Source organism: Drosophila subpulchrella, unplaced genomic scaffold (assembly GCF_014743375.2).
Source record: "Drosophila subpulchrella strain 33 F10 #4 breed RU33 unplaced genomic scaffold, RU_Dsub_v1.1 Primary Assembly Seq16, whole genome shotgun sequence".
Taxonomy (NCBI): Eukaryota; Metazoa; Arthropoda; class Insecta; order Diptera; family Drosophilidae; genus Drosophila; species Drosophila subpulchrella.
This window is the reverse complement of record NW_023665498.1, coordinates 2,971,767-2,999,698: the sequence shown is the minus strand read 5'-3', so window position 1 is coordinate 2,999,698 and position 27,932 is coordinate 2,971,767. Positions and strand designations below refer to the sequence as shown.

The 27,932-nt window shown below is 34.9% G+C and overlaps 1 pseudogene; it reads right to left on the bottom strand.

Moving 5' to 3' along the window:
- LOC119559040 lies at nucleotides 1-27,929 on the bottom strand (annotated as a pseudogene).
- Nucleotides 27,930-27,932: the final 3 nt, after the last annotated feature.

Below are 27,932 nucleotides of genomic sequence, written 5' to 3'. Positions count from 1 at the left end.
TTAAATTATTGAATAAATCATTAACATCGCCCCCAAGCATCCGCCAACGGCATTGCGTGTGACATCTTCGTGATGGCCAATCATACTTAATAAGGTAATATAAGTTTTTTTTTATTGGTTCCGACATTTTATCTCCAGATCGACTCACAATACTGCTAAGAGCATGGAGCATTGTTTCTCTAACAGAAGAGTCAGTAGTATGGAAACTCGGATTCTGGGACAATTAGCATATTAATGGCCACCGCCCCCCTCCCCCCACTCATTAACGTATGAGGGTTCTGGGACAATTAGCATAATCCAATAAATTAAGTGATTTTAATGGACTTTGAACTCATAAAAATGTCACGATCATGTCTATAAAGAGTATACTTAATTGCCCCCATCGCCCCCACATCCCCATGTGACAATATTGATCATGTATCCTTCCCCTAATTATGTGCAATTAATTGTCAGGTGAGAAAGGGGCACGTGAGAAAGGTCGCACAACCATAGTATCCAAAGGTTGTTATCTTACAGGGACATATCCGATCATGTTGGGGAAAGGTGTGATCACGTACCCTTTTGCCTCATTATGACAGGTGTTGCTGTGCACGTGTGAAAGGTCGCACACCCAAAGTATTCAAAGATGGTTATCTTAGAGGAACATGTCCGATCATGTTGGGTAATAATGTTTCCTCTGATTGTAAAACTAATTTAGAAATCAAAAGAACCCCAATAAAATAAATTTCACAAGTTAATGATTCTCAGATGTGGAATATTTTCAAATACACATTTTTGTTTCCGCCCCAGAAGGTTTAACTGGTAAATTGTCTAAGATTCTCTCCTTTCCACAAATGGGTCATAAACATGTCATAAAAGGGATTCAAGCAAGAGCTACCCGAACATGCGCACCTGACCGCAATAAAAGGGGCACATGCACAAGCCTGAAGGCGCACGCTCATTGACAAGATCATGGGCCTCACGCCAACGACCTCACGGCTGACTGCTAGCTCTAATACGTTCCCATAATAGGGGTTGAAATCACGACCGCGCAACAACTCGCAAGTAGCCGACATATCTCAGTCAAGGAAATATTTTCCATTCTCCGTACCTGTAATTTTAACTCGAAATAAAAAGTCAGAAGTTTATTTTGTAGCATAATAATACCTTTATTCATTTATTTTGGTTTATTTTACGTTATTTGATCTTTTTCATTCTTTTTTCTAGATTATAGTATATATTCATAATGTTGAGTGCTTCCTTTTTATACCCTTGCAGAGGGTATATTGATTTCAGTCAGAAGCTTGCAACGCAGTGAAGGAGACGTTTCCGACCCCATAAAGTATATATATTCTTGATCAGCATGACTAGACGAGTCGATCTAGCCATGTCCGTCTGACCGTCTGGCCGTCTGTCCGTCTGTCCGTCCGTTTCTACGCAAACTAGTCTCTCAGTTTTAAAGCTATCGGGCTGAAACTTTCCCAAAAGTCTTATATCTTTTGCAGGTTGTATATAAGTCGGAACCAGCCGGATCGGACAATTATATCTTATAGCTCCCATAGGAATAATCGGGCAAAAAAATTTTAAAAAATTATATCTTTGGTGTTTTTTAGCATATAACCTCCTAAGCTTGGAAATAACATTTTTTTATTAGTTTTGAATTTTGAATTAAATTTTACCGAAATCGGACGACTATATCATATAGCTGCCATAGGAACGATCGGAAAATTTGTGGTAAAATAATATGAAACAAATTATAGCTTCGGTGTTTTTCAACATATAACCTCCAACGCTTGGAAATAACAATTTTTAATTAGTTCTGAATTTCGAATTTAATTTTATCAAAATCCGACGACTATATCATATAGCTGCCATAGGAACGATCGGAAAATTGGTAGGAAAATAATATGAAACAAACTATAGCTTCGGTGTTTTTTAACATATAACCTCCTACGCTTGGAAATAACATTTTTTAATTAGTTCTGAATTTCGAATTTAATTTTATCAAAATCGGACGACTATATCATATAGCTGCCATAGGAACGATCGGAAAATTGGTAGGAAAATAATATGAAACAAACTATAGCTTCGGTGTTTTTTGACATATTATCTTATACTATTGGGAATATCATTTTTTGTGTTTTTAAATTTAATAATTATAGCTGCAAGGGTATATAAGCTTCGGCTTGCCGAAGCTAACTTCCTTTCTTGTTTTAATCTGAAATTCGATGGCATACACAAGTATCAACTCCCTCGGTGGCTCCATCATGGCTCCACACGCAGGTGTTCATATGATTTCCATGAATAGATATTTTCATATTACCTCGTTCACATTCAAAGAGTTTTGATTGTATGAACTGGAGCCGTACATAGTGTGCATTGAACAGAATTCCGTCAAATACATTCAGAAAGTTATTTATTTTAAGTGAATGCATGTTGTCTATCTAAGTCAACAATCTCGTCTTACCCTTTTAAATATTCTTACACAATTTATAAGGAAATTTTATATAGTTTTTCCTCTTCTTCTTTTACCCAAAAATATGCATTCTCGAAATTCAACAAATGAAAATCTTTGATTTTTCCTCTTCTTTTACCCAAAAATGTGCATTCTCGAAATTCAACAAATGAAAATCTTTGATTTTTCCCAAACTCGAAATGATTTTTACCAAACTGTCCCCTATTGGCTACCTGAGTATGATTGTGTGTATAAATTGACAAGATCTTTCCTTTCCCACCTGCAGCAAAGTATGTGCGACCTCCTGACCGAAATAAAAGGGACACATGCACAACCCAGAAGGCGCACGCTCATTGACAAGATCATGGGCCTCACGCCAACGACCTCACGGCTGACTGCTAGCTCTAATACGTTCCCATAATAGGGGTTGAAATCACGTTATTTTGTAGCATAATAATACATTTAATAATTTATTTTGGTATTGTGAACATTTTTATTATATATAGAAATTAATTTTCTGCTTTGATTCCGGCGATTTGCATAGAAGAAGCAGGCGCACGTTTCCGACGTCATTTCTGGATTACAAAATGTAAAGTGTTCATCATAATTCGTAGTTTTGAGATCATGTCCAACTCCATTAATGAACATAGTTTTTGTGTTTAGAAGGTATTGAAAATGGTGACAAATATCTGTCCTTTAAATTGTTCAATAAATTGGTCAATTTCCTCATGAAATTTCATTTTTTAATTTTGTTTTCTTGTAGGTCCTTACACATCTAGTCTGAACTTTAAAATAATGTACAAAAATTATTTTATTGTTTTGGAGCTACTTTTAAAAAATGTCAAAATAATGTATGCATTGTTAAGAGCACAAGCCCCGCCCTTAAGGTGTGTTTCACAATAGGGAAACTGGTTTCCTTTAAACCTCTTTAATGACGGACAGCCCATTTCCTCGATATTAATGAGCTGACGACTCCCAAAAAACGTCTGTCGTTTCTTTTCCACACCTTTACAAATAATTTGTTTTCCGCTTGAAATTGTCCTTAGATACTTTCGAGTTTGTGAAAAACTGTTTTCTCCATCGTTCCAAAAAATTTTGTGATGTGTATTGGTTAACCAAATTGCAGTCTTTCGAGATTTTGTATTTAGCAAAGTAAAATCATATGGTGGTTCTATTAAAAAACTATTATTCAAGTTTGGATCTTTTTCGAATACAATTCCAATTTCCTTTAGAATAAAATTATTATTATTATCAAAGAAACCTTGAACATCAATCGAAACAGTATCTTTCAACATTTTTCTAATGTTAAACAACTCCTTGTACTAGTCCGTTTAATGGGTTATATTCAATTAAACGGTCATGTATGAGGAGACAGTAAGCTTGGGTATTTTCATGACTTGGTGTCTTTAGTTCTATTAAAATTCTCACATCAATAGGACCAATTTTTACTGATTTGTTTTGATATGAAAGCGTAACCACAATAATAGGGGTCTTCAATTTAAATTCATTTGGGGTCAAAAATGGTTGTGATTAACGATTATAGTAACTAGATTGAAATCTTGTATACATTTCATATAGGTGAGCATACTAATTCTTACTAAAATCAACATTCAGATTAGTTTTCATGACTTGGTGTCTTTAGTTCTAATAAAATTCTCACATCAATAGGACCAATTTTTACTGATTCGTTTTGATATGAAAGCTTAACCACAATAATAGGGGTCTTCAATTTAAATTAATTTGGGGTCAAAAATGGTTGTGATTAACGATTATAGTAACTAGATTGAAATTTTATATACATTTCATATAGGTGAGCATACTAATTCTTACTAAAATCAACATTCAGATTAGTTTTCATGACTTGGTGTCTTTAGTTCTATTAAAATTCTCACATCAATAGGACCAATTTTTACTAATTCGTTTTGATATGAAAGCTTAACCACAATAATAGGGGTCTTCAATTTAAATTAATTTGGGGTCAAAAATGGTTGTGATTAACGATTATAGTAACTAGATTGAAATCTTGTATACATTTCATATAGGTGAGCATACTTATTCTTACTAAAATCAACATTCAGATTAATTTTCATGACTTAGAGTCTTTAGTTCTATTGAAATTCTCACATCAATAGGACCAATTTTTACTGATTCGTTTTGATATGAAAGATCAACCACAATAATAGGGGTCTTCAGTTTAAATTCATTTGGGGTCAAAAATGGTTTTGATTCACGATTATAGTAACTAGATTGAAATCTTGTATACATTTCATATAGGTGAGCATACTAATTCTTACTAAAATCGACATTCAGATTATTATGGATATGACTCAGAATTCATGTGAACTTTCAAGTTTGATAAGTTATTTGTGATAAGTTCTCCATTTAGTGTCAATCCAATTATGGCAAATCTTGGTTTTTCAAGGTTAACCGACAATTTCACATTTCAACTCTGTTGATTCCCATACCCCAATTTGGGGTTAACATATAAGCCCCAACTCTGGAATGCGGTTGGTAGGTTTACACAACTTTTAATAATATCGTACATCTTAATTTTTGCAAAATCGCTCAGAGTTACATGGGGAACTTTCCAGGTTTTATTCGTAATTTCCAGTTTAAAAGTTTGTTCATTTCTGGTTTGTTCAAGATTCACAACGATTCTTAGTTAGCATCAACACTAGTTCATGTTTACAATTTAGCAAAACTTTTTTATAATCCTCAGCAAATCCCATAAAATTTTTTAATGGTACAGAAAAGTTAAAGTGGGGTCCCGTAGAAATTTCGTCTCCACTGCTCCATCCTGAATTTAATAGATTTTGACTTTGAAGATTATCCAGAGATATATAATTTTTTAGGGTAGTACTCATATTGACATGGACTTGACACGTTGAACACGTTGTATTTAGTTGTTACCTAGCAGTATTTTGATGGTTACTTTCTGTTTAGTCTTGTTTTTGGATGGTTACTTTTTGTATAGTACCTGTACAGTACTTGTTTTTGGATAGTTACTTTTTTTATAGTACCTGTACAGTATTTGGTTTTGGATGGTTACTATCTGTATAGTATCTGTAAAGTACTTGGTTTTAGATGGTTACTAAATGTTAACAAGTATTATGAGTTGCTATAGTCTCTTATTAAGAATTATCAAAGAACACAAGTTAAAGTTTCTAAGATGTGTTAGCCAAACACACTTGCAGTGAACTATCATTACCTGACCGTCATCAAAGTCACATGCCCAAGACCCAAGGACATTGAATAAAATACTTCCCCTTCATTTGTACCTGTAGTTTTAATTACAGTCAGAAACAAAATTTGTAGGATCATTCAATATTTTTGTATATATTTTATTATTGTAAACATATTTCATTAAATTCATAATTAATTATATTTTATGTATATTTGTATATAATTAATTTTCTTACTCAATCCCTCTGTAAGAAACATGTCGGTTATCCCAAACGCAGATTTTCGCTTGGTTCCCATAGATAGATGTAGAATAGGTCTCACAATGTAATCTTTCTCAGATGTTGGATTATTTTTAAAGCATTCATTTGTTCTAACCCATAATAATATTATAACATATTTCGAAAGCATCATTAGCTAGCATAGGAGCGTCTTTAAATTTAATTTCTGTTTCAAGTTTATGATAGAGGTGATGGGACCTGGTAATATCGGTTTTTGTTGTCAACTATTTTTCTAATTCTAGTTTTCTAGTTCTATTCTAATTGTATACTATTTGTATGAGTAAGGCATCATTGTCTAAGATTCTGAATAAGTTTAATAAACTCTTTTATTACAATACTCATCTGGTTTTCGTGATTCATGATGGCGGTTGAGCTGCTTGGACTTTGATTACTAGCTATTATTAGATGGTTACTATCTGCTTGGTAGATGTCTATTAGTTGCTTACTAGTTTTTATTAGCTGGTTACTATATGTTTAGTAGATATATACAAGTTGTTTAGTATCTGGTTTTTTATTATAACACTCTTACTCTTTCAGTGAACGGTCGTGTTTTTGTCTTGCGCTCCGAATTTTTGTTCTTTTTGTCCATAAACCATCGGGGCTTAATTCATATTTTCATACGTCTATATAACTTTTAATGTCCCTAACAACATCCGTTCGCTTCGCGAGTGCATAGTGATTGTTTTGTGCTTAAATTAACAAAATTAGTTTGCACGTCTAATCTCTGTGCAGTGTTTGTTGTTATTGTTTTTTTCTAATTGCCTTCTTCTTTACTTCCAAACGCTGTTTGGAGCGGTAAGTGTCTAAACGGTAGTTACAGCTCTCCCGCACTCCCGCTTATAACTTTGTTTTTGGAACATCTAAAACTTACGCTCCCCCAGCTTACTTACTCCCGCTCATTCTCTCCCGCTCTCTAACTCTCTCTTTTACTTGCGTAGCTTTATTCTCTTGGCACTGTGGTTCGGAATATATGGCTGTCTGCAATTTAAAGAAATGCAAGTCGTTAATTTCGGCTGGACAACAGAGCATTCCGTGCCATTCGTGTGAGAATATTTTTCATGCAAAATGCCTTGGCTATTCGGGCCTGGTACGCGATGCAATCGACATGAGAAGTGGCTTGCGCTACTATTGTGATGAATGCATTGCTTATGAAACCCAGGCACTCTCTATAAGGCGGCTTACGAAAAGCACTGTTACGGAATTAATCCGGAACAGCCGTAAAAATACGGATCTGCTTGTGGTGCTTGAGTCGCAGCTCACTAGCCGTATGCTATCTGAGCCCGATTCTCCTAAGCGTAAAAAGATCGCGGTCGATAGACAACCCACAGTAGCCGCTAGTGTAACTCTCTCTGGCGATCCGGGGTCTGCAGCACAGCAGTCGATCTCAGCCGCCGCACAAATGGTACTGAGATCGAAAGCTAAAAAAGATTCGGTTTCCGAATGCAAAGGACGCGAGATTTTGCCGCATGAGACGCCCGAAAAATCTGCTATAAACAATACTTTAATAATTCCAACGCCGCATGTTGACTTAACGTCCGGAGTACCGAATGAAACTGGTAGTGCAGCCGTAAATGCCGTAGTACCAAAACCTGTCACATGCGTGGTACCTAAAACAGTCACCTGTGTACCGCAGCGGAAACAAATTTTTGGTTTCTGGTTTCTATATGTTTAGTAGATGTATACAAGTTGTTTAGTAGATGTATACAAGTTGTTTAGTATCGGGTTTCTATATGTTTAGTATCTGTTTACTTGATGTTTACTAATTATTATTAGCTGGTTACTAGTTGTTATTAACGTCTACGAGCTTTTATAGTCTTTTGTTTAGAATGATCAACAATTCTTGATCACTAGACGACTTTCGGTGTGAAGTAAAACTTACACTCTGATTTTCAATGTGTTTGCTATGTACAAGAGAAAGAACGCAAAGCCAAAATATCTTAAGATTGATATATAAATCTTAGAGGAACATATCCGATTATGTTGGGGGAAGATGTATCCTGTGATTGTAAAACTAATTAAGAAATAAATTGTTCACAAGCTGTCTAAAAACTGTTTAGAAGCTCTTTTGATAAACAATTTTGATTCATCATGACAGATATTAAGAATATATAATAATATCATTCACTTTAACTAGTATATTGTTAAAATAAAACATTTCCATTTTTCACGTCCTTTCATCTTATGTAGGTATAATAAATGTAATCTTAACTACGATAGCTAGTCTTACACACCATAACTATAGTTATTAGCTACAATAAAATGTCTAGAAAGAACAAAATATATGAATGTCAAGAAACGATTTCAAACTAACTATAATTGGGAAAGTAATTGAAATCGCTCTGGCGTAATACAGTAAAAAAAAAAACACTGGGATTATCCCATTTTCTATCACCATAATAAATGTGTATTCCCACACCTATATGACCAATTGTATCCTTTGACCAAAAATGTCTGTGACTTTCACTTATAAATTTGTCACCAATAATTTAAATCCCATTAAGCAAACCACCCATTGCTAACCATACCATAACCCCAGAGTCAAGTTGGTTACCTACAATAAACATAGGTGATGGTGTAAAGGATTGCTAAAATGCCTCGACGGAGGCGCAAAGGTCATAAAAAAATGGTCATAAAAAATATAATTAGGAAAGTATTTTTTATTTGCGAACAAATTATAACTGGTACCAACAACACAAACAGTTATGATACAAAGGATTGCTAAAATACCTCGACGCAGGCTCGTTGGGACCTGGTAATATCTGTTTATTTTATTTATTTATTTATTTATTTTTTTGTACTTATTATATATATCTTAATTTATTACTATTATTATTATTATTATTTTTATTTTTTAATTTTTTTTTTTTTTTGTAGTTATTCCATGAATTTTTTCCATTACCAGGTCCCAACGCGCCTGCGTCGAGGTATTTTAGCAATCCTTTGTATCATAACTATTTGTGTTGTTGGTACCAGTTATAATTTGTTCGCAAATAAAAAATACTTTCCTAATTATATTTTTTATGATCATTTTTTTATGACCTTTGCGCCACCGTCGAGACATTTTAGCAATCCCTTACACCATCACCTATGTTTATTGTAGGTAACCAACTTGACTCTGGGGTTATGGTAAGGTTAGCAATGGGTGGTTTGCTTAATGGGAGTTAAATTATTGGTGACAAATTTATAAGTGAAAGTCACAGACATTTTTGGTCAAAGGATTCAATTGGTCATATAGGTGTGGGTATACACATTTATTATGGTGATAGAAAATAGGATATAGGACCGATCGCTCCTCACGTAGGGGAGGCGGTGTGCTGATTGCCGTTAGCACTAGCCTAACATCCGAGAGAATTCACTCTGATACTCCTAATGAAATTGAATTTGTTAGTGTGAAAGTTTCCTTGCAATCATTTTCAATATTTGTTACATGTTCCTATATTCCACCTGGCTCTGATAAAATAATTTATGGGCACCACCTGTCTGCGATAAAATCTGTTCTATCCCTTCTTTCTAACAGTGACCTTTTGATTGTTTTGGGTGACTTTAATCTCCCGGATATTTCTTGGTCTCCTCCTACTGACTCACTAGTCGCTATACCTCTATCCGCCCATGATTTTGTAGATGGTCTTCTAGAATTATTGTTACAGCAAGTAAGCTTTATACGGAATTCATTAAATAGACAACTAGATCTCGTGTTTGTTTCAGACCCGTCTGAAGTCACGGTATCTAGAATTGACGCTCTTGTTGTACCTGAAGACCGATATCATCCAACAATGGAATTGACAATCTGCCTCCCATGCGTTGATACCCTCTCTCCTTTAGTTTCTCAAACTAAAGTGAGATGTTTCCGAAAATGTAACTATAAAAAACTTAACGACATGATTTCTCAATATAATTGGACAGAATTGTACAATTGTATGGATATTGAAAGTGCCACTGAACACTTCTATATAGTGTTAAATACCTTTTTTAATGAATGCGTTCCTGATAGGTTTCCTTCAAAGACAAACAGGCCACCTTGGTTTACCAATGCGCTTCAAAGACTTAAAAACCTTAAGACAAACACTTATAAAAAGTATAAGAAATCGGGTAAGCCATCTGATTTTTCGAAATATGTGGTGGCTCGATCGGATTTTAATGTTCTCAATAGTCATTGCTATTCTACGTATTTAAGTCGATGTAAATTTGAATTTTCAAATGATCCGAAGCAGTTTTATAACTTTGTCAATGCCAAGCGTAAGTCGTCAGCATTGCCTTCATCGGTACGTTTTAACTCAATGGAGGCATCGACGGATTCTGAAATTGCTGATTTATTTGCCGAGTTTTTCCAAACTACTTATAGTTCGGCTGCTTGGTCAAATTCTAACTACCCTAATCCCTTAAATAAGGCAAATTGTATCTTTACCCCTGAAATTACGGAAATTTCTCTCGTAAGAGACTTAGAAAAAACAACGCCAACTTATTCTCCCGGTCCTGATGGACTCCCCGGGTGTGTGCTTAAGTTTTGTGCGTCAACCATATGTAAACCGATTCTTAAACTTTTTAATTTGTCTATTTCATCGTCAGTTTTTCCTACTATCTGGAAGGACTCTTTTATCATTCCACTTCACAAAAAGGGTGCGAAGGCGGATGCCCAGAATTACAGAGGTATTTCTAAATTGTCGGCAATTCCTAAAGCATTTGAACGTATTATTACTTCTCACTTGCAACATTTATGTTCCTCGCTAATATCACCGTGTCAGCATGGTTTTGTTAAGCGAAGATCGACCACCACCAATCTTCTGGAATTGTCATCTATTGTAATTAATGGATTTAAGAATAAAATGCAGACTGACGTTATATACACAGATTTTAGTAAGGCCTTTGACTCTGTCAACCACTCTCTTCTCTTATTTAAATTAAATCAGCTTGGGTTTCCATGTAATCTATTAACTTGGATTTCAAGTTATTTGAATGGTAGGACTCAGAGGGTTATATTCAAGAACTTTGCCTCAAAACTGATCTATGTGACATCTGGAGTGCCTCAGGGTAGTCATTTGGGCCCTTTGCTGTTTACTTTGTTTATTAACGATCTTCCCTCTATCATAACACACTCTCGTGTACTAATGTATGCTGATGATGTTAAGCTTTGTTTATCACATAATGATATAGCGTCGAGTTTCAACTTACAGTCAGATATTGATTGTTTTCAGGGATGGTGTGAGTATAACCTTTTAAATTTGAACTGCCTTAAATGCAACGTTATGACTTTTCATAGGGGTACTCCTACTTTTGTTAGTTACTCTCTTAAAAATACGCCACTCGACCGCATATATTCAGTTAATGACTTAGGCGTTCTTCTGGACCCAAAACTTAAATTTGACTGCCACATAATGTCCACTGTCAGCAAGGCCATGAGTGTTCTTGGGTTTATAAAGCGTTGGTCAAAAGAATTTGATGACCCTTATACAACCAAATTATTATTTACCTCCCTTGTCCGTCCTATTTTGGAATACTGTTCTTCAGTTTGGAGTCCACAATATCAAGTGCACATTGACCGTATTGAGTCGGTACAAAAAAAATTTCTTCTTTTTGCCCTTCGTAGTTTGAACTGGGATCAAAACGTAAGGCTACCTTCCTATCAGAGTAGATTACTATTGCTTAATTTACCTACACTTGTAAATCGTAGAACAATGCTTGGTACTATTTTTATGCAAAATCTTATTAGAGGTGATATTGATTCTGTAGAACTTGTAAACCGCCTAACTTTCAATGTCCCTGCTAGACTAACACGAAATTATTATCCCCTAAATTTGCCACGATGTACATCTAATTTTTGTCTGCACGAGCCCTTTCGCGTTCTATGTAATAATTATAATAACCTTTATCATTTACTTTGCACTTCAACTTCTATCCCGGTATTAAAAACTAATATTTTAACTCATTTGCTTCTTTCTTAGATGCTTCTTTTATTTTCATTTGTGTTCCGTCTCTATTTGTTTATTGTATCTTCCTCGCGAACTCGTATTTTTGCCCAAATTGATAAAAGGGCCCCGCGCGTAACAAGCACGTGCTTGGTGTCGTTGGGCCACTTGTTTGTACTGCTCGTAGTGCATCAACGTCCATCAATAATAATAATAATCCCAGTGTTTTTGTTTTTACTGTATTACGCCGGAGCGATTTCAATTACTTTCCCAATTATAGTTAGTTTGAAATCGTTTCTTGACATTCATATATTTTGTTCTTTCTAGACATTTTATTGTAGCTAATAACTATAGTTATGGTGTGTAAGACTAGCTATCGTAGTTAAGATTACATTTATTAGTAAACAACTTGTATACATCTACTAAACATATAAAAACCAGATACTAAACAACTTGTATACATCTACTAAACATGTAGTAACCAGCTAATAAAAACTAGTAAGCAACTAATAGACATCTACCAAGCAGATAGTAACCATCTAATAATAGCTAGTAATCAAAGTGCAAGCAGCTCAACTGCCATCATGAATCACGAAAACCAGATGAGTATTGTAATAAAAGAGTTTATTAAACTTATTCAGAATCTTAGACAATGATGCCTTACTCATACAAATAGTATACAATTAGAATAGAACTAGAAAACTAGAATTAGAAAAATAGTTGACAACAAAAACCGATATTACCAGGTCCCATCACCTCTATCATAAACTTGAAACAGAAATTAAATTTAAAGACGCTCCTATGCTAGCTAATGATGCTTTCGAAATATGTTATAATATTATTATGGGTTAGAACAAATGAATGCTTTAAAAATAATCCAACATCTGAGAAAGATTACATTGTGAGACCTATTCTACATCTATCTATGGGAACCAAGCGAAAATCTGCGTTTGGGATAACCGACATGTTTCTTACAGAGGGATTGAGTAAGAAAATTAATTATATACAAATATACATAAAATATAATTAATTATGAATTTAATGAAATATGTTTACAATAATAAAATATATAAAAAAATATTGAATGATCTTACAAATTTTGTTTCTGACTGTAATTAAAACTACAGGTACAAATGAAGGGGAAGTATTTTATTCAATGTCCTTGGGTCTTGGGCATGTGACTTTGATGACGGTCAGGTAATGATAGTTCACTGCAAGTGTGTTTGGCTAACACATCTTAGAAACTTTAACTTGTGTTCTTTGATAATTCTTAATAAGAGACTATAGCAACTCATAATACTTGTTAACATTTAGTAACCATCTGAAACCAAGTACTTTACAGATACTATACAGATAGTAACCATCCAAAACCAAGTACTGTACAGGTACTATAAAAAAAGTAATTATCCAAAAACAAGTACTGTACAGGTACTATACAAAAAGTAACCATCCAAAAACAAGACTAAACAGAAAGTAACCATCAAAATACTGCTAGGTAACAACTAAATACAACGTGTTCAACGTGTCAAGTCCATGTCAATATGAGTACTACCCTAAAAAATTATATATCTCTGAATAATCTTCAAAGTCAAAATCTATTAAATTCAGGATGAAGCAGTGGAGACGAAATTTCTATGGGACCCCACTTTAACTTTTCTGTATCATTAAAAAATTTGATGGGATTTGCTGAGGATTATAAAAAAGTTTTGCTAAATTGTAAACATGAACTAGTGTTGATGCTAACTAAGAATCGTGGTGAATCTTGAACAAACCAGAAATGAACAAACTTTTAAACTGGAAATTACGAATAAAACCTGGAAAGTTCCCCATGTAACTCTGAGCGATTTTGCAAAAATTAAGATGCACGATATTATTAAAAGTTGTGTAAACCTACCAATCGCATTCCAGAGTTGGGGCTTATATGTTAACCCCAAATTGGGGTATGGGAATCAACAGAGTTGAAATGTGAAATTGTCGGTTAACCTTGAAAAACCAAGATTTGCCATAATTGGATTGACACTAAATAGAGAACTTATCACAAATAACTTATCAAACTTGAAAGTTCACATGAATTCTGGTCATATCCATAATAATCTGAATGTCGATTTTAGTAAGAATTAGTATGCTCACCTATATGAAATGTATACAAGATTTCAATCTAGTTACTATAATCGTGAATCAAAACCATTTTTGACCCCAAATGAATTTAAACTGAAGACCCCTATTATTGTGGTTGATCTTTCATATCAAAACGAATCAGTAAAAATTGGTCTTATTGATGGGAGAATTTCAATAGAACTGAAGACACCAAGTCATGAAAATTAATCTGAATGTTGATTTTAGTAAGAATTAGTAAGCTCACCTATATGAAATGTATACAAGATTTCAATCTAGTTACTATAATCGTTAATCACAACCATTTTTGACCCCAAATTAATTTAAATTGAAGACCCCTATTATTGTGGTTAAGCTTTCATATCAAAACGAATTAGTAAAAATTGGTCCTATTGATGTGAGAATTTTAATAGAACTAAAGACACCAAGTCATGAAAACTAATCTGAATGTTGATTTTAGTAAGAATTAGTATGCTCACCTATATGAAATGTATACAAGATTTCAATCTAGTTACTATAATCGTTAATCACAACCATTTTTGACCCCAAGTGAATTTAAATTGAAGACCCCTATTATTGTGGTTACGCTTTCATATCAAAACAAATCAGTAAAAATTGGTCCTATTGATGTGAGAATTTTAATAGAACTAAATACACCAAGTCATGAAAATACCCAAGCTTACTGTCTCCTCATACATGACCGTTTAATTGAATATAACCCATTAAACGGACTAGTACAAGGAGTTGTTTAACATTAGAAAAATGTTGAAAGATACTGTTTCGATTGATGTTCAAGGTTTCTTTGATAATAATAATAATTTTATTTTAAAGGAAATTGGAATTGTATTCGAAAAAGATCCAAACTTGAATAATAGTTTTTTAATAGAACCACCATATGATTTTACTTTGCTAAATACAAAATCTCGAAAGACTGCAATTTGGTTAACCAATACACATCACAAAATTTTTTGGAACGATGAAGAAAACAATTTTTCACAAACTCGAAAGTATCTAAGGACAATTTCAAGCGGAAAACAAATTATTTGTAAAGGTGTGGAAAAGAAACGACAGACGTTTTTTGGGAGTCGTCAGCTCATTAATATCGAGGAAATGGGCTGTCCGTCATTAAAGAGGTTTAAAGGAAACCAGTTTCCCTATTGTGAAACACACCTTAAGGGCGGGGCTTGTGCTCTTAACAATGCATACATTATTTTGACATTTTTTAAAAGTAGCTCCAAAACAATAAAATAATTTTTGTACATTATTTTAAAGTTCAGACTAGATGTGTAAGGACCTACAAGAAAACAAAATTAAAAAATGAAATTTCATGAGGAAATTGACCAATTTATTGAACAATTTAAAGGACAGATATTTGTCACCATTTTCAATACCTTCTAAACACAAAAACGATGTTCATTAATGGAGTTGGACATGATCTCAAAACTACGAATTATGATGAACACTTTACATTTTGTAATCCAGAAATGACGTCGGAAACGTGCGCCTGCTTCTTCTATGCAAATCGCCGGAATCAAAGCAGAAAATTAATTTCTATATATAATAAAAATGTTCACAATACCAAAATAAATTATTAAATGTATTATTATGCTACAAAATAACGTGATTTCAACCCCTATTATGGGAACGTATTAGAGCTAGCAGTCAGCCGTGAGGTCGTTGGCGTGAGGCCCATGATCTTGTCAATGAGCGTGCGCCTTCTGGGTTGTGCATGTGTCCCTTTTATTTCGGTCAGGAGGTCGCACATACTTTGCTGCAGGTGGGAAAGGAAAGATCTTGTCAATTTATACACACAATCATACTCAGGTAGCCAATAGGGGACAGTTTGGTAAAAATCATTTCGAGTTTGGGAAAAATCAAAGATTTTCATTTGTTGAATTTCGAGAATGCACATTTTTGGGTAAAAGAAGAGGAAAAATCAAAGATTTTCATTTGTTGAATTTCGAGAATGCATATTTTTGGGTAAAAGAAGAAGAGGAAAAACTATATAAAATTTCCTTATAAATTGTGTAAGAATATTTAAAAGGGTAAGACGAGATTGTTGACTTAGATAGACAACATGCAAATTAATAACTTCACTAGTGAATTATTTAAAAAAATTTATTTTTATTTTTTATTCACTAAGTTTAAACTTCACAACATTTCCTTAGTATCGACTTTTATTCTTGGCGGTTCACAATTAACTTCTTATACAACCGATCTTCTCGGATGCAAAAACGGACTGCCTGGCCAAGGGCCGCTTATCTGATAATCAAACCTCGGTTTAAGAGAATTGGGGAACTCATTAAGAGTTGGACAAGGGTTGGACTCAAGAGAGTCGGGAAATCGGATGATCTAATTCTCTGCTCAATTGCCAAACGGATTACGCTGCAGTTTTGGGGCTCGCCGGGTGTTGACCGGATGCTTGTGTTTACATTAGCTGGACCCAGCTTAGTTTATGTTAGGAGGACTGCGGCGCAATTGAATCTTAATAATGAACTTCGATTGAAGTGGGGGAGCTAATTGGGATTCTGTGGGAACGCTGAGTAAGGGGATCCCAGCTAAGAATTGTTTATAAGAAATTGTTTACGACTTGGGTAAGGCGGCTGGGCGCTCGAGCTGGAAGTCGTTCTCAGCTAAGAAACTGTATATGAAGAGTTTGTTTATAAATTGGGTAAAGAAGCTGGGATCATGAGCTGGATAACTCTCCCCCTTCTAAATTGAATCGTCCCGATTCATTGGAAGTGTCGGATAAACTGAATTTAGATGATTTGTCAATTCGACTATAATTTGATCCTCAGTGGTACTTTCATTTTCGGACAGATTATTTTCGGGGGTTATTTCAATATGAATTTGCCGTGGTTTGAATATTAGATATTTTTTGAATTTAAATACAAGCGTGATAATTACATATATTAAAATTAACATGATCAGTATAAATGTTATTGGGATTTGAGTTTGTTTAATTTGAATAAATGGGTTTAATATATTAATGTTATCGAATGAAAGTTCCGAATCATTTGACATAAGATATTCGGATACTAAAAAATCATTATACTGTTTAGCAGTGACATATTCTATTATCTTATGGTCCAGATTAGAGTAGGGTATATTATTTATTGTAGTAGTACTATTAAAAGTAATTAAAAATGACCCATTTAAATGAGTATCATTAACAGTATTATAACCATTTATAAAAATAGCTCCTTCTTGGATTACATCAATTTTTTTATTATATTCCCTGATTTTATTACAAAGGGATTTTTCTCCATTTAGTAGCCTAGTAAAACAAGTACTTTCTGGGCTTAAAGTGCCATAATTATTAAATATTTCTGTCTTAAAATTAGAAATTACGTAGTACCTATTGTTACATTTGGCGACATGATTATCAATTAATAGTTTTCCATCATTGTGTGAGATGGATCTTGCGTTATACACTTCGCAACGGTTTGTTATGATGGGGTATTTTATATATATTACAATTAATTCTTGGTGTATGGCGATTTTAAATTTTGATATATCTAATATGTCAGTAATTACTACAGGTTTCTGTTCGTGTTTATATATTTCTTGGATTTCTTCAGCGTTCAAAATTTTAGTGTTGAAAACATCTATTTTTGCTAATGTAATTGTATCCATTAAATTCATCAGATCGTAAGTGAGCAAGCGAAGGCGGTGTTTTCTGAATGGAAATTCTTGATTTGAAATAACTGTTTGAAGATTCTCAGATAGGGTTTTTATTTCTTTAAATAATTTAGAGTTAATAACAAATTGATTGTTATTATTTTGGATTAAATCATCAATTTTATTTTGCACCGTTATCAAATCATCGTGATCGGGAGTCCCTGCTATCCATTTCCAAAGGGTGCCTAATTCATTAATTCCTCTTTTTGCCCTACTTGGTAAAATTTGTGAGAGGAGCATTTTAATAATATCTAAATCATAGGAAATTTCCCACTGTAAATTATTATTTTTGTTTATGTGTGCTGATTCGAGTTTGATTATGTCTTTATATAAACTTAAATTAGTTATATGAAATAGGTCAGCGTATGAATCATAAATAAGAATGTCTTTTGTATCCTTGTAGAGGAAAAAATCATGGTTCGTGTAATCCATTATTTCGGAATTGGTGGCCGCTACTATCAATAATACAAATATTATTGAATTCATTTTCTGTAATTTAAGACAAACTGTGTTTAAGATTTGATGTTATCTTTATGAATCGTGCGATTTCTATTGTTTATGATAACCTTATTATGTAAATTCTCCTTAACTACTTGTTTTTTATATCTAGAGTTAAGCTTATTCCTTTCCCCGTGTTTTTTCTCATATATGACTTCTCCTACGAGATAGTCCTTTTCCTTTCTACCTTTGTTGTGAGAACTTAACATTTTCTCCTGTGCCTGTTTTAATAACTGTGGAATAGTATCATGTTCGATTTTATTGTATAATATATCGTACGGTCGTTGGTTGGTAATGGAATGTATTGTCATGTTATATTTCTGAGCTGCTCTAATTATAACTTCAGAATAATCAACTAAGTTAAGTTCATCTTTGATGCAACGAGCGATTTCAGTAAGGGTTGAATGAGCTCTTTCTATTTGTCCATTGGACGTACTATGGCGAGGATCTGCGAAATATAAATTAATACCGCATCTTTGTGCGAAGGATTTAAATTGTGTTGATGAAAAACTAGGCTCGTTATCCATCATTAAAGTTTTAGCAAGTGGAAAATGTTGCAATATTTCTGAAATTTTGGTTTCTATGTTGAGTTTATTTTGAATCTCCTTTACAACTAAGTATTTTGAATATGAATCAATACAAGTAATGAACATTAAATTTTGAGCGTAAAAAATGTCGATATGCAAATTTTCTCCTTCTTTATTTGGGATGGGTGCTTGACCAATAGGAATTAGTACAGGGTGTCTATTATATTTGTTACTATTACAAATTGTACAGTTCTTTATGTACTCCTGGAGTTTTTTGTTCAAATTTGGCCAATAGTATAGCCTGTTGATTTGCTTGTAATTTTCGTCCAGTCCCCTGTGTGCTCTACAATGAGTTTCTTCTATTATTAATGCTCTGTCTTCAGGGTTTTCTACATCTTGGACGAATATTTTTGTATAAAGGAATTTATTCGTGAAATTTTCTTTAAGTGAGTTTTGAATTTTGTATAAGTCTTCTAAAGTACAGTGAATACCTATTGTTATGTTAGGAGGGATATATTCCCTTAAGATTGATACCAAATTTTCAGGGGTATCAAATTCTATTATATGTCTGGTATTTCCGAATATATTGACCATCTCATGTATTGTATACCTCCCCGTTGCTATTAGCAATTGTTGCTTAAACTGGTTTAAGGGTTTGCGGGTTTCTTGTATAACATTCTCAAAACTACTCTCTGCAGAATGCTGAGTGTTTTGATCTGAGACCGACTCGTTACTGTCCGTTAGGTTGTTAATTTGAATTCTTGATAGGGCATCAGCAACTACATTGGTAGATCCTGGTTTATAAATTATTTTGGGAGAGTAACTCTCAATGAATGAGTACCATCTTTTCATCTCGATGTTTGGATTTTTTTGAGATATCGAGAAAGACAGTGGTTGGTGATCTGTATAGATTTCTATGTTGTTAACGCCGTATAAATAGTTTCGCAAATTTTTAAATGCCCAAACTATTGCTAAAAGTTCTTTCTTATTGGTGGCATATACTTGTTCGGCTTTTGTTAGAGTTTTTGAAATGAAGGTTATTGGTTTTCCTTCCTGAGAAAGAACAGCACCGATGGCTAGATCGGACGCATCGGTCGTTAAAGTGAATTTTTTATTATAATCAGGTTGTACCAATTCGATTTGTGCAATTAAATTATCTTTGAGCTCGTTGAAAGCTCTTACAGCTGAATCGTACAACTGTATGGAAGTTTTACGAGACATTTTTTTGGATACTTTACCATTTTGACCTTCCAAGTACTTTGTTAGCGGTTTTGCAATTTTTGCGTAGTTTTGTACAAATTTTCTGTAATAGCCGGTAAGGCCTAGGAAGCTTCTAAGCTCTCGAATGTTTTTTGGAATTGGATACTTTAATATTGTAGATATTTTTTCGGGGTCTGTTTTGATTACATTGTGGGAAACAACGTAGCCAAGAAATGTGGTTTCTAATTTAAAGAACTTTGATTTTTCAATTGAAATTTTCATATTTGCGTTCAGCAATATATTAATTATGACGATTAAGTCCTTGTAGTGTTGTTCTATTGTTTTAGAAAATATAATAATGTCATCCATATATACGTGACATGTTTTACCTACTTGTTCTCTCAAAATATCATCCATTGCTCGTTGGAATATTCTGGGAGCGTTCGTTAGCCCAAATGGCATTCTCAAGAATTCATATTTTCCGTTATTTATAGAAAATGAGGTTTTTTTAATGTCTGTTTCTTTCATTAGAATCTGGTGAAACCCAGACTCCAAGTCGATCGTGGAAAAGTATTTAGCCTTTCCAAGATTTGACAAAATCACTGAAGGATCTTGCATTGGATATCTGTCGGGAATGGTGTTTTCATTTAGTTTCTTATAGTCTATAACTAATCTTAGTTTTTCATTAAATCCCTTTTTTGGTACCACTAAAACTGGAGAATTATAAGGGCTTTTGCTTGGTCTTATAATTCCTTCTTTTAACATGCGATTAACTTCAGAGTTTACGAAATCTGAAGCCGATAGAGCATAGGGATACTGTTTGCTATAAATAGCTCTATCGTTTTCGGTGTTTATTTCACCGCGAATATCAGTCCTGAATGGGACTTGCATGTTTATCTTCGAGTGCTCTTTATTGATAATATTTATTATCTCATTTTCCAAATCCATTCTTTGGTCTGGAGTTGATTTACTCATATTGTTTATTTCATTGTTGTCGGATAAATCAACGACGGCTTGATCAGGACTTTTTAATCCCAAACTAGAATTTTTGTCGGATACTTCAACGACGGCGTGTTCAGGATATTTTAATCCCAAACTAGAATTTTTGTCGGATACTTCAACGACGGCGTGTTCAGGATATTTTAATCCCAAACTTGTTTCGCTTTGATTTGCCTCTTCAGACTCAGTTCTGATTTTGGCCTTTTCATCAAAGTATTTTTGTATAATAAATTTCTTTAATGGAAGAATTGTTTTATCTTCAGATAAGGAAAGTTGGTTAAAAGAACTGTCATTATCATAAATTAATTTTTCTTCTTTTCCCCCATATTTTATTACTCCTTTTTCTGTGTCTATTACAGCTCCTATTTTTTTTAATAGGTTGTGACCTATTAGAAAATCTGATTTTAACCCGTCTATTTCATAAAATGTGTAACGCGTGTCAAAGATCGTTACCATGTGATAATATTTAATTATAGAATATCCATTAACCGTAGATACTCTTTTATATATAGGAAGCTCGTTTTTGTTTTTATAAATTCCTGTTTTGATATAGCAGGAGGTTGCTCCTGTGTCAATTAAGATTTTAAGCCTTTTATTTATTTTGGTATCATATCGAATTAGGTAGGGTAATCCTACTCCGGATTCTGGCCTAAAAAATGGTCCTCTTCGATATTATTTAATCGCATAGTTTTGTTTGCCGGTTGGTTAACCGTACCTGTTGGTTCTCTTTTGTTCTGAGGATTATTTTGCTGAGTTGTTTGTGTCTCTGGCTTTTTATTCTGATTCCATTTATTCTGATTATAGTTGTTGTTACTATAATTGTTATAACCCTGATTGTATTTTGGCCTATTCTGAATCTGTAAGGATTCATCTACGTCCATCGGTTCTGGCTTGCTTTGCTGAGCTTTATTGGAATTCCATTGATTATGGGAATTATATTGTGGATTATACTGTCTGCCCTGATTCCAATTATGATTTTTATTTTGGTTATAATTGTTTCTATTCTGGCTATCGGGTTGATTAAACCTCAAGTTGTTAGTATTCCTTTGGTTACTATTAAGGTTATTATTGTTACCTTGCTTGGGTCTATTATTTGAGTTTTGGTACCCGAATAAATTTGACTCATAACTCCTGCGCTGTGATGATGTGAAATTGTTAGCGAATTGGGCCCTCAAATTATTGCTTTCTAGTTCTTGTACTATTACCATAGCGTTCGGTAAGTCTGGCGGATTCATAGAAAATATGACGTCTGAGATATGGCCGTTGAGGCCAGTTATGAATACTCTTAGAGCTGTCTTTTTGTGTTTTTCGTTCATTTCAGCAGTTAAAGGCTTATTTCTGCCGTACGTCATAATGGTTTTATTTATTAGAAGAGTTAATTTTTTATTAACTAACCCATAATATTCCATTATGGACAGTTTCCCTTGACTTAGTACTCCTAAGTCTTGCTCAATTATATGGATTGGACGTTTGTCGCTAAAAACAAAGTCCAACCTTGCCATTATGGCGTCAAAATTTAGTACCGTTCCATTGTGTGTTAGGGCATCGTTTCCTGTGCCAGTTATTTTGTTCCTCAAGATTGATAATGCAGAAAAGAACCTTTCGCTACTTCTAGCATACTGTCCCATGGCTATTTCTGCTGATTCCCTCCAACTCACATATTTGTCTTCTTCTCCTTTAAATTCCCTGACTGATTTGATAATTTCAAAGGAAGTTTCACATTTAATATTTGGGTCAATGACTTCTACTTGAAAATCTTCAACCTTTTTTATATTTTGATTTAGTTGTGCTTTTAAACTCACGATCTCATTCCTTAAGGGATTCAATTCATTATTTACAATATGTGCAATTAATTCGCTCACTTGGTTATTAGCTTGGCTGCTAGAAGCCATTGCAGGTTGTGGTAGGGGCATGGTGAGAATTCTTTCAAAATCGTAAATGAGGTCTTCCACCTTGTTTGATTTTATTTAAATTTGTCTGCTTATAGTACTTAAATAGAATATAAAAAATAAACAGTATACGCTCACTAATTGTTTTCTTTTCTTCTGGATTTAGTGTGATATCGTCTGTTTTCCTTTGATGATCCTGCTGGGGTCGTCCTTCTTGGTTGTTTTTAGCGAGGGATGGCCCTCAGCTCTTCCTTCAGTTTATTTTTCGGTCGTTAATTTTTAGCGAGGGATTGCCCTCAGCTCTTCCTTCAATTTGATTTCTGGTCGTCGTTGTTTAGCGAGGGATTGCCCTCAGCTCTTCCTTCTTGTTGGATTTGATATTTGAATTTTTAATTGTTTTTGAATTTTGTTTCTCAGTTGTTTTTTGTATCAGCTTTCACTTTCACAGTTTTTTAAAAATTTTTTGTATCAGCTTTGTAAATTGTTTGGTTTTATTTTTTGAGACCGTTTAGTTTTTTGTTAAACCGAAGGTTTATTATGTCGATTACTAATTAGCAGATTGTTGTAAGTAAAAGGGGATTATTTCATTTATTAATTTCCTCCTTTTATTTTTAACACAAACTTTTTTGTCGGTTGGGTTTTTATTAGACCACGCAAGTTCCTTTTCACTTTAAAACCGTTGGTTATTTATTTTAAAGCTTTATTTAGAACAAATTAGGCGTGGCCCCACGTTGGGCGCCAATTAATAACTTCACTAGTGAATTATTTAAAAAAATTTATTTTTATTTTTTATTCACTAAGTTTAAACTTCACAACATTTCCTTAGTATCGACTTTTATTCTTGGCGGTTCACAATTAACTTCTTATACAACCGATCTTCTCGGATGCAAAAACGGACTGCCTGGCCAAGGGCCGCTTATCTGATAATCAAACCTCGGTTTAAGAGAATTGGGGAACTCATTAAGAGTTGGACAAGGGTTGGACTCAAGAGAGTCGGGAAATCGGATGATCTAATTCTCTGCTCAATTGCCAAACGGATTACGCTGCAGTTTTGGGGCTCGCCGGGTGTTGACCGGATGCTTGTGTTTACATTAGCTGGACCCAGCTTAGTTTTTGTTAGGAGGACTGCGGCGCAATTGAATCTTAATAATGAACTTCGATTGAAGTGGGGGAGCTAATTGGGATTCTGTGGGAACGCTGAGTAAGGGGATCCCAGCTAAGAATTGTTTATAAGAAATTGTTTACGACTTGGGTAAGGCGGCTGGGCGCTCGAGCTGGAAGTCGTTCTCAGCTAAGAAACTGTATATGAAGAGTTTGTTTATAAATTGGGTAAAGAAGCTGGGATCATGAGCTGGATAACTTGCATTCACTTAAAATAAATAACTTTCTGAATGTATTTGACGGAATTCTGTTCAATGCACACTATGTACGGCTCCAGTTCATACAATCAAAACTCTTTGAATCTGAACGAGGTAATATGAAAATATCTATTCATGGAAATCATATGAAGACCTGCGTGTGGAGCAATGATGGAGCCACCGAGGGAGTTGATACTTGTATATGCCATCGAATTTCAGATTACAAAAAGGAAGCACTCAACATTATGAATATATACTATAATCTAGAAAAAAGAATGAAAAAGATTAAATAACGTAAAATAAACCAAAATAAATGAATAAATGTATTATTACGCTACAAAGTAAACTTCTGACTTTTTATTTTGAGTTAAAATTACAGGTACGGAGAATGGAAAATATTTCCTTGACTGAGATATGTCGGCTACTTGCGAGTTGTTGCGCGGTCGTGATTTCAACCCCTATTATGGGAACGTATTAGAGCTAGCAGTCAGCCGTGAGGTCGTTGGCGTGAGGCCCATGATCTTGTCAATGAGCGTGCGCCTTTAGGCTTGTGCATGTGCCCCTTTTATTGCGGTCAGGTAATTGACAGGTGCGCATGTGCGGGTAGCTCTTGCTTGAATCCCTTTTATGACATGTTTATGACCCATTTGTGGAAAGGAGAGAATCTTAGACAATTTACCAGTTAAACCTTCTGGGGCGGAAACAAAAATGTGTATTTGAAAATATTCCACATCTGAGAATCATTAACTTGTGAAATTTATTTTATTGGGGTTCTTTTGATTTCTAAATTAGTTTTACAATCAGAGGAAACATTATTACCGAACATGATCGGACATGTTCCTCTAAGATAACCACCTTTGAATACTTTGGGTGTGCGACCTTTCACACGTGCACAGCAACACCTGTGATAATGAGGCAAAAGGGTACGCGATCACACCTTTCCCCAACATGATCGGATATGTTCCTGTAAGATAACAACCTTTGGATACTATGGTTGTGCGACCTTTCTCACGTGCACCTTTCTCACCTGACTATTAATTGCACATAATTAGGGGAAGGATACATGATCAATATTGTCACATGGGGATGTGGGGGCGATGGAACCTCATACGTTAATGAGTGGGGGGAGGGGGGCGGGGGCCATTAACATGCTAATTGTCCCAGAATCCGCGTTTCCATACTACTAGAGTCATCTGAATTTTTTGTACCGTTATGAATTTCATTAAATAAGGAATCTGCTCTAGAGTGAATTGCTACTAACTCAGATAAAGCTTTTCCGGCTTTCATCCTTACGCTGGTGTGGTCTGAAGTTGTGGTAAGAACTGCTTCAATAGGACACCCACTTTATGAAGCAAAATTGACAAAGTTTCCAATGCAGCGGCCTTAACGGCTGCATTAAAACGGTCACCTAGTATTCGAATTAATGGACCAGTTATATGTAATACAGAAGGCTGCAATGATTGTGCGTTGGTTAAGAAAATAATTTCTCCTAGTCCTTGTGCAGCGTTTTCTTTTTCCTCAGGTAATTCATTTAAAATTGCTTCTCGAAAAACTGGTAACAGCGGAGTAATTCCTTTTGGCAAACAAAATCCAGGAAGCTCCGGTCCCTTTAGTTCGCTTGCCGCAAACCTAACTGGTTGGCGCACATCAGACACGTAGGAGATTTGCTGTGCGGCATTCAGACCTTTAATTACAGCATTGAGAGCTTCCCAAGATTCTTGTAATATTTCTTTATCATTAGCAACCAACAGTTTAAGCAAGCATCTTAAAAGTTGAGGAATGTATTGCGAGTAATTTCCTGGTGAGTGAATGCAAAATGCAGATAGTAAACTTGCTGATGATTTACGAGTGCATAGGTCTGAAGAATTTGCTGATAGAAGTAATGTATTCATTATTGTTCGAATTCCAATTCCGTCTGTTACCGACAATATAACCGTTTGACAATAATCGATCTCCTGCTGTTCATTCGGAGATCCGTAGGCTTCTGATACGGCCTCTAATAAAGCTGACAATATTTTTGGCAGGTATTTTGTTAACGCTTCACCAGCGACAGATACAAGAATAGATAAGGCTTTTGTATTTACTAGTGGAGAAGTCAGTTGGGGCACTAGATATGGCAAAACTACTCTTGATTTAATGGACATTACCTGCCTAATGCCATCCAAAGTATTCTCAGCAACAGAGGGTTCCGGGTCTGAGAGACCTTGTAGCATAATTGGCAGGATATCATCCAACGCCCGAGAGCCAACTGTGATATGTAACGATTCAAATGTTTTAGCTGCTGCTTGTCGAACTTCAGGCAATGGATCGCAAAAAGCCTTGCGGACAGTAGGAACTAGACTATGCACAAATGTAAGTACCATTTCTTTTGATGTAGATCCCATTTTTTCAGATAAGCCAATGCAGACTCCTTGGCGTTGATCAGGGTGATCGGAGTTTAAACCATTTTCAAGAATAGGGATAATTTCTGGTAAAACTCGTTCCCCTATTTTCTTACCAAGTCACCTAAAGCTCGAGCAGCCACTTGTCTTTTATCATAACTAGTACTAGCCAAACATCCTAGAAGTAAACCAAATAATGTTGGAAGAATCTCGCGCAAAGTTCTCGGAGTATTTGTAACAACAATTTTCTATACATGCAAAGCAGCTTGCCGTACCATTAACGAAACATCACTTCGTCCCATGTAAAGTCCTGATAATACTCTATTTCTACGTTCATCTCCTAAAAAGCGAATAATAGCAGTGTGAGAATGTTCGGTGCCAAAATGATCATCTTCTTTTGCTGTTTCTGTAGTCATTTTTCCAGATACTCCAGATATATGATACAATAAATCTCCTAGTAGTTGAACTGAACTATATCTAATCCGCCAGTTGTCATTAAATAATCCTTTTTCAAGCTCGGGAAGTAAAAGTGCCACAGCAGTTTCTGCATATAAATTAACAATTCGCTGTCCTGCCTTGAGAGCAGCATCGCGAACATATTCACTTTCGTCCGCCAAAGCTTTTAAGGTTGGATTAATAATTTGCCCTATATATGGCGTAAATGCTTCTGGAAATGCTCCAGGCATGTATATAAACATCATCATCCATCCTTCACATGTAGAGCAATGTCTAATCGTTCTGCAGTCGAAATTATATCTGGCATGTTTATGCATTTTCTCGACACCAAGTCCTCAAACTACCTCGGATAGGCCTTGTGCTGCTCCACTGCGATCCACACTGCTTGACTCGGAAGTTAATGTTTCCATAAGCCACGGTGTAGCGAACTGATTTTTGTGGTCTGCTCGCTACGAGATTCGTGCGGCTAGCTTAGTAGATTGTGTGTTCGTCCCACCAAATGAATATAAACGTGACCGCCCAGTAGCTCAGTGAGAAAGCACAGAATTTATGGATTCGTAGTGGGCTTATTGTGGCTATATTGCACTCTCTCATTCTCCGCACCTTGGTCTCCAAACTCTATCATTCTCCATCCTTGGTCTCCAAACTCTCTCATTCTCCATCCTTGGTCTCCAAACTCTCTCTTTCTCTCCAACCGCTCCTCGCCGGGCCGTTACGATGCGAATTCGCCGCGCATCTGGTAAGCGACCGGCCATCTGTTGTTGCTGCTGCTGGGATTTGTGTTGAGTTATTCAACTCCTCACAACGGTAATAAATTTTCAAATGAACTTTCACCCATGCCCTTCACCATAGCACCGAGTGCTCGAGCTGAAACAGCACGCACTTCAGGGACTGGGTCTAATAAGGGTGATTTAAGGCCAGGAATTATACTTGGTAAGTACGGTGCTAGATCTGTTTGGTCCGTTAGAAAATACATATTTCCTATTATTTTTGCCACCAGACACGTAGGAGATTTGCTGTGCGGCATTCA